The sequence below is a fragment of the Arachis hypogaea genome, chromosome 3 (genome assembly GCF_003086295.3).
Source record: "Arachis hypogaea cultivar Tifrunner chromosome 3, arahy.Tifrunner.gnm2.J5K5, whole genome shotgun sequence".
Lineage (NCBI taxonomy): Eukaryota > Viridiplantae > Streptophyta > Magnoliopsida > Fabales > Fabaceae > Arachis > Arachis hypogaea.
In genome coordinates, this window is record NC_092038.1 from 116157739 (window position 1) to 116163613 (window position 5875).

General features: G+C 36.3%; 1 non-coding gene across 1 annotated transcript; it reads right to left on the reverse strand.

The window, feature by feature from the left end:
• Positions 1 to 3539: 3539 nt before the first annotated feature.
• LOC112793645 (small nucleolar RNA R71) lies at positions 3540 to 3646 on the reverse strand. Its single transcript, XR_003198348.1, has one exon. It is a non-coding gene; the product is annotated as a small nucleolar RNA R71 (small nucleolar RNA).
• Positions 3647 to 5875: the final 2229 nt, after the last annotated feature.

Consider the following 5875-nt stretch of genomic DNA (forward strand, 5'->3'; position numbering starts at 1 on the left):
CCTGTAAAGCTCAAGCTCAGCCTAAGCACACACCAAGTGGGCCCCGAAAGTGGATTTCTGCATCAATTACTTACTTCTGTAAACCCTAGTAGCTAGTCTAGTATAAATAGGACATTTTATTATTGTATGAGACATCCTGGATCCGGGATTGTATTTTTGATCCTGTGATCACATTTATGGGGGCTGGCCATTCGGCCATGCCTGGACCTTTATCACTTATGTATTTTCAACGGTGGAGTTTCTGCACACCATAGATTAAGGGTGTGGAGCTCTGCTGTACCTTGAGTTTTAATGCAATTACTACTATTTTCTATTTAATTCAGTTTATTCCTGTTCTAAGATATTCGTTGCACTTTAACATGATGAATGTGATGATCCGTGACACTCATCATCATTCTCTCCTATGAACGCGTGACTGACAACCACTTTTGTTCTACCTTAGACCGGGCGCATATCTCTTGGATTCCTTAATCAGAATCTTCGTGGTATAAGCTAGAATTAATGGCAGCATTCATGAGAATCCGGAAAGTCTAAACCTTGTCTGTGGTATTCCGAGTAGGATTCAGGGATTAAATGACTGTGACGAGCTTCAAACTCGCGATTGTTGGGCGTGATGACAAGCGCAAAAGAATCAATGGATTCTACTCCGACATGATCGAGAACCGACAGATGATTAGTCGTGCTGTGATAGAGCATTTGGACCATTTTCATTGAGAGGATGGGATGTAGCCATTAACAACGGTGATGCTCTACATACAACTTGCCATGGAAAGGAGTAGGAAGGATTGGATGAAGGCAGCAGGAAAGCAGAGATTCAAAAGGAGCACAGCATCTTCATACGCCTATCTGAAATTCCCACCAATGATTTACATAAGTATTTCTATCTTTATTTTCTGTTTATTTATTATTATTAATTACGAAAACCATTATAATCATTTAAATCTGCCTAACTGAGATTTACAAGATGACCATAGCTTGCTTCATACCAACAATCTCCGTGGGATCGACCCTTACTCACGTAAGGTTTATTACTTGGACGACCCAGTGCACTTGCTGGTTAGTTGTGCGAGGTTGTGAAGAAAGTGCTGAGTTATAAATGCACATACCAAGTTGAATGCCATTATTAGAGATCACAATTTCGTGCACCAAGTTTTTGGCACCATTGCCGAGGATTGTTCGAGTTTGGACAACTGACGGTTCATCTTGTTGCTCAGATTAGGTTATTTTCTTTTCAAAAATTTTTTCAAAAATCTATCCCTATTTTCAAAAAAAATATAAATAAATTATTCTATGACTTCAGAATTTTTAAGAATGGATTCTAGAGTTTCATGTAACAAGTTGAAGCTTGGCTGGCTGTAAAGCCATATCCAAATTCTTTTGGATTGAGGCTTCCACTGGTCAACATAAAAGGCATGTATATGGATTTGGATGAAGTATCAGCTGTTGCATGCCTGATTTATATCCTAAAGCTGGCTGGCCATTAAGCCATGTCCAACCCTTGGATTGGAGCTTTAGGCTAACATTGAAAGATTTCTAGAATTCTTCTTAAAAATTTTGAATTTCTTATTCTCTTTTTCCTATATGTTTTTCGAAAATATAAAATAAAATCCAAAAATTTGTTTATAAAATAAAAAAAAAATCAAAAAAATATTTTTATGTTTCTTGTTTGAGTCTTGTGTCATATTTTAAGTTTGGTGTCAATTACATATTCATCTTGTTCTTGCATTTTTCGAAAATTCATGCATTCATAGTGTTCTTCATGATTTTCAAGTTGTTCTTAGTAAGTCTTCTTGTTTGATCTTGATGATTTCTTGTTTTATGTCTTTTATTATTTTTCATGTGCATTTTTGCATTCATAGTGTCTAAGCATTAAAGATTTCTAAGTTTGGTGTCTTACATGTTTTCTTTGCTTCAAAAATTTTTCAAAAATATGTTCTTGATGTTCATCATGATCTTCAAAGTGTTCTTGGTGTTCATCTTGACATTCATAGCGTTCTTGCATGCATTATGTGTTTGATCCAAAATTTTCATGTTTTGGGTCATATTTGTGTTTTTCTCTCTCATAATTAAAAATTCAAAAAAAATAAAAAATATATTTTCCTTAATTTTCCCATAATTTTCGAAAATTTGAGTTGACTTAGTCAAAAAATTTTAAAACTTAGCTATTTCTTATAAGTCAAGTCAAATTTTCAATTTTAAAAATCTTATCTTTTCAAAGCTTCTTCAAAAATCAAATCTTTTTCATTTTTTATTATTTTTGAAATTTTTTTTAAAAAAGTGATTTTAAAATCTTTTTCTTATCTTTATTTCAAAATTGAAACTTTACTAATAATTAATGTGATTGATTCAAAAATTTGAAGTTTGTTACTTTCTTGTTAAGAAATGTTCAATCTTTAAATTCTAGAATCATATCTTTTAGTTTCTTGTTAGTAAAGTAATCAAATTTTAATTTTAAAAATCAATTCTTTTTCAAAATATCTTTTCTATCATATCTTTTTCAAAATTTTATCTTTTTCAAAAATTTAACTTCAAAATATCTTTTCTAACTTCTTATCTTTTCAAAATTAAATTTCAAATCTTTTTCAACTAACTAGTTGACTTTTTGTTTGTTTTAACTATATCTTATCTTTTTTTAAAAAAAAAAAACCACCTAACTAATTTTCTCTCCCTAATTTTCGAAAATTACCTCCCTCTTTTTCAAAATTCTTTTAATTAACTAATTGTTTTAAATTTTAATTTTATTTCTTCCTTTAATTTTCGAAAATCAGTAACTTATTTTTCAAAATTAATTTTTGAATTCTCCCCCTCTCATCTTCTTCTATTTATTTATTTATTTACTAACACTTCTCTTCATCTCAAGAATCTGAACCTATCTTCACCCTTGTGTTTAGATTCTTAACTCTTCTCCTTCTTCTATTCCTTTCTTCTTCTACTAACATAAAGGAATCTCTATACTGTGACATAGAGGATTCCTCTTCCTTTTCTATTCTCTTCTTTCTCATATGAGCAGAAACAAGGAAAAAGGCATTCTTGTTGAAGCTGATCCTGAACCTGAAAGGACTCTGAAGAGGAAACTAAGAGAAGCTAAATCACAACAATCCAGAGACAACCTTACTGAAATTTTCGAACAAGAAAAGGATATGATAGCCGAACCCAACAACAATAATGCAAGGAGCATGCTTGGTGATTATACTACACCTATTTCCAAGTTTGATGGAAGAAGCATCTCAATTCCTGCCATTGGAGCAAACAATTTTGAGCTGAAACCTCAACTAGTTGCTATAATGCAACAAAACTGCAAGTTTTATGGACTTCCATCAGAAGATCCCTACCAGTTTTTAACTGAGTTCTTGCAGATCTGTGAGACTGTTAAGACTAATGGAGTAGATCCTGAAGTCTACAAGCTCGTGCTTTTCCCTTTTGCTATAAGAAACAGAGCTAGAACATGGTCGGACTCACAACCTAAGGATAGCCTAGACTCTTGGGATAAGCTGGTCACGGCCTTCTTGGTTAAATTCTTTCCTCCTCAAAAGTTGAGCAATCTTAGAGTGGATATTCAGACCTTCAAGCAAAAAGATGGTGAATCCCTCTATGAAGCTTGGGAAAGATACAAGCAGATGACCAAAAAGTGTCCTTCTGACATATTTTCATAGTGGACCATGATAGATATATTCTATTATGGTCTACCTGAGTTCTCTAAGATGTCACTGGACCATTCTGCAGGTGGATCCATTCACCTAAAGAAAACGCCTGCAGAAGCTCAGGAACTTATTGAAATGGTTGCAAATAACCAATTCATGTACACTTTTGAGAGGAATTCCGTGAATAATGGGACGCCTCAGAGGAAGGGAGTTCTTGAAATTGATGCTATGAATGCCATATTGGCTCAGAACAAAATGTTGACTCAGCAAGTCAACATGATTTTTCAAAGTTTGAATGGATGGCAAAATGCATCCAACAGCACTAAAGAGGCATCTTCTGAAGAAGAGGCCTATGATCCTGAAAACCCTGCAATGGCAGAGGTAAATTACATGGGGGAAGCCTTTGGCAACACCTATAATCCCTCATGGAGAAATCATCCAACTTTCTCATGGAAGGATAAACAAAAGCCTCAACAAGGCTTTAATAATGGTGGAAGAAATAGGTTTAACAATAGCAAACCTTTTCCATCATCTTCTCAGCAACAGACATAGATTTCTGAGCAGAGCACCTCTAACTTAGCAAACATAGTCTCTGATCTGTCTAAGGCCACTTTAAGTTTCATGAGTAAAACAAGGTCCTCCATCAGAAATTTGGAGGCACAAGTGGACCAGCTGAGTAAGAAAGTCACTGAAACTCCTCCTAGTACTCTCCCAAGTAATACTGAAGAGAATCCAAAAAGAGAGTGCAAGGCCATTGACATAATCAACATGGCCGAACCTAGAGAGGAAGGAGAGGACGTGAATCCCAATGAGGAAGACCTCAAGGGACGTCTCTCAAGCAAGAAGGAGTTCCTTATTGAGGACTTAAAGGAATCTGAAGGTCATATAGAGACCATAGAGATCCCATTAAACCTCCTTCTACCATTCATGAGCTCTGAAAACTATTCTTCCTCTGAAGAGGATGAAGATGTAACTGGAGAGCAAGTTGCTCAATATCTAGAAGCTATCATGAAGCTGAATGCCAAATTGTTTGGTAATGAGACTTGGGAAGGTGAACCTCCCTTGCTCATTGGTGAACTAAATACATGGGTTCAGCAAACATTACCTCAAAAGAAATAAGATCCTGGTAAATTCTTAATACCCTGTACCATAGGCACCATGACCTTTGAAAAGGCTCTGTGTGACTTAGGGTCAAGCATAAATCTTATGCCACTCTCTGTAATGGAGAAGTTGGGGATCATTGAGGTACAGCCTGCCATATTCTCATTGCAAATGGCAGACAAGTCAGTAAGACAAGCTTATGGATTGGTAGAGGACGTGTTGGTAAAGATTGAAGGCCTTTACATCCCTGCTGATTTCATAATCTTAGACACTAGGAAGGAGGAGGATTAATGCAGAATCTTTGGAAGACCTTTCCTAGCCATAGCAGGAGCTGTGATAGATGTTAACAGAGGAGAATTAGTCCTTCAATTAAATGGGGACTATCTTGTGTTTAAAACCCAAGGGTGTTCTTCTTTAATAATGGAGAGGAAGCATGAAAAGTTTCTCTCAGTACGGAGTCAAACAGAGCCCCCACAATCAAACTCTAAGTTTGGTGTTGGGAGGCCACAGCCAAACTCTCAGTTTGGTGTGAATCCCCACATTCAAACTCTAAGTTTGGTGTTGGGAGTCTACAACATTGACCTGATCACCTTTGAGGCTCCATGAGAGCCCAATGTCAAACTAGTGACATTAAAGGAACGCTTATTGGGAGGCAACCCAATTTTTATTTATCTTATTTTATTTTTCTTTTATTGTTCTTTTATGTTGTATTAGGTTCATGATCATGTGGAGTCACAAAATAAATATTAAAATTAAAAACATGATCAAAAACAGCAGAAGAAAAAGCACACCCTGGAGGAAGGGCTTACTGGCGTTTAAACGCCAGTAAGGAGCATCTGGCTGGCGTTCAACGCTAGAACAGAGCATGGATCTGGCGTTGAACACCAGAAACAAGCAACATCCTGGCGTTTAAATGCCAGGAAAACACCCTGAGGAAAGCTGGCACTGAACGCCAGAAACAAGCATGGAACTGGCGTTCAACGCCAGAAACATGCTGCAAATGGGTGTTGAACGCCCAAAACGAGCATGAAGCTGGCGTTCAACGCCAGAAACAAGCATGAAGCTGGCGTTCAATCCCAGAAACAGGCATCAATGTGGCGTTGAACGCCAAGATTGAATGAAAAGGGCATTTT